The following is a 1,519-nucleotide window of genomic DNA, read 5'->3' as shown; positions in this document are numbered from 1 at the left end:
TCTATGTTTTGTCAGTGACTCAAATCATAAGTGATGCATGCCACTTTGAGTTACTTGTCTCACAGTGCTATCCTAAACAGAGTTACGTTCTTCTAAAGCCATGGTCTTCAATGGACTTAAGAAGTGTGTAACTCTGTTTACTATTGCACTGTCAATCTCCTTTTAGTTGATGAACACTTGGTTTCCAAAAAGTCCAACATAATGGACTATGGTTTTGACAGTTGCAGCTTTCTTTAACACTTTGCTTGACAGAATAAACACCAGGTTTATACATAAACTTGTCAAGGTTCACTAAAACCAGTTCAGTCATAACTGGGCAGCCTTGTTTTTGTCTGGAAATAGTTTTCTTTTGTTAAAAGTAAGCCAACATGGATGCCTTGCTTCAAGACACAATACCCAATTATGTAGATAAAGTCAACAGTATCAAACCAAAACCCATTGACACACAATTACTATGTAAAGTTCCAGTCTATTACAAATAACATTTATGATTTCTTTTCTGTACACAATTGTCCAATGGTATAAAGGAGTACTGTAATCTAATTCTACACAACTTCCAGTTAACAGCAATTGCCTAAGAGCTAGTGGAAGACTTCACCCCTTCCCTCAATTTGCAGGAAAAACACAACAACGGAAGAGGGGTTTGTTGGCAGCTGAACATAAATGCCTCCAAAGTTCATTCTGAGCTTGTATCTCTAATTCCCTTCCCTTGTTTGTGTTGCCTTCTTGCTATACCCTTTGTCTGATGTCTGTCATTGGGAGGCTTCAGAAAAGCAGGCTATAAATATAATTAAATAACCTAATTAGTATGCAAGGTTCAGAAATATTTAGCCCCAGAGATCATGCAACAAATATTGATCCTGCAGCCACTGATAGGAACAGTCAAAAGTTCTCATCCAGGAATGGTTTACAACTTGCTTGCAGCTTTTGGCTGTGAATTGTTGTGACTCTTACACCAATACAGCGGTACTGGAGGGTTGCTGGCTGTGTGTTGATCACATCCTAGGTGTGCCTGAGGTATGCCAGGACTTGGGGGCCATCTCTGAAATGCAGCAGGTTTTTGGTGCTCAGGGTATTTTGCCCCTTCCATCTTTACTAGCAAATAAAATTTGGAATAAAATGTTGGATCATAAGAACATGAGAATAGCCATTCTGGATCAGACCAGTGGTCCATCTTATCCAGCATACATTTTCTACAGTAGCCAATCAGTTGCCACAGGGAAATCCACAAACAAGGGGAGGGGCCATGGCTCAGTGGTAGAGCATCTGCTTGTCATGCAGAAGGTCCCAGGTTCAATCCCTGGCATCTCCAGTTGGAGGGTTTGGCAGTAGTGATGTGAAAAAAACTCTGCATAGGACATGTGAGAGTTGCTGTCAGCCTGTGTAGGCAATACTGACTTTGATGGACCAAGGGTCTGATTCCGTGTAAGGGAGATTCATGAATGTTCATGTGTGTGTATGTGGCCTCTTTCTTGAATCTACTGCCAATCAGTTTCATAGGGTGATTCTGAGTTCTAAT

At 40.8% G+C, this 1,519-nt stretch overlaps 1 non-coding gene across 1 annotated transcript; it reads left to right on the top strand.

The window, feature by feature from the left end:
• The first annotated feature begins 1,237 nt into the window (after nucleotides 1-1,237).
• TRNAD-GUC (transfer RNA aspartic acid (anticodon GUC)) lies at nucleotides 1,238-1,312 on the top strand. The gene has a single exon. It is a non-coding gene; the product is annotated as a tRNA-Asp (tRNA).
• Nucleotides 1,313-1,519: the final 207 nt, after the last annotated feature.

This window comes from Euleptes europaea, chromosome 4 (assembly GCF_029931775.1).
Source record: "Euleptes europaea isolate rEulEur1 chromosome 4, rEulEur1.hap1, whole genome shotgun sequence".
NCBI classification, from domain to species: domain Eukaryota; kingdom Metazoa; phylum Chordata; class Lepidosauria; order Squamata; family Sphaerodactylidae; genus Euleptes; species Euleptes europaea.
Note: the sequence above shows the minus strand (reverse complement) of the source record. Positions and strands in the feature narration are given on the sequence as shown.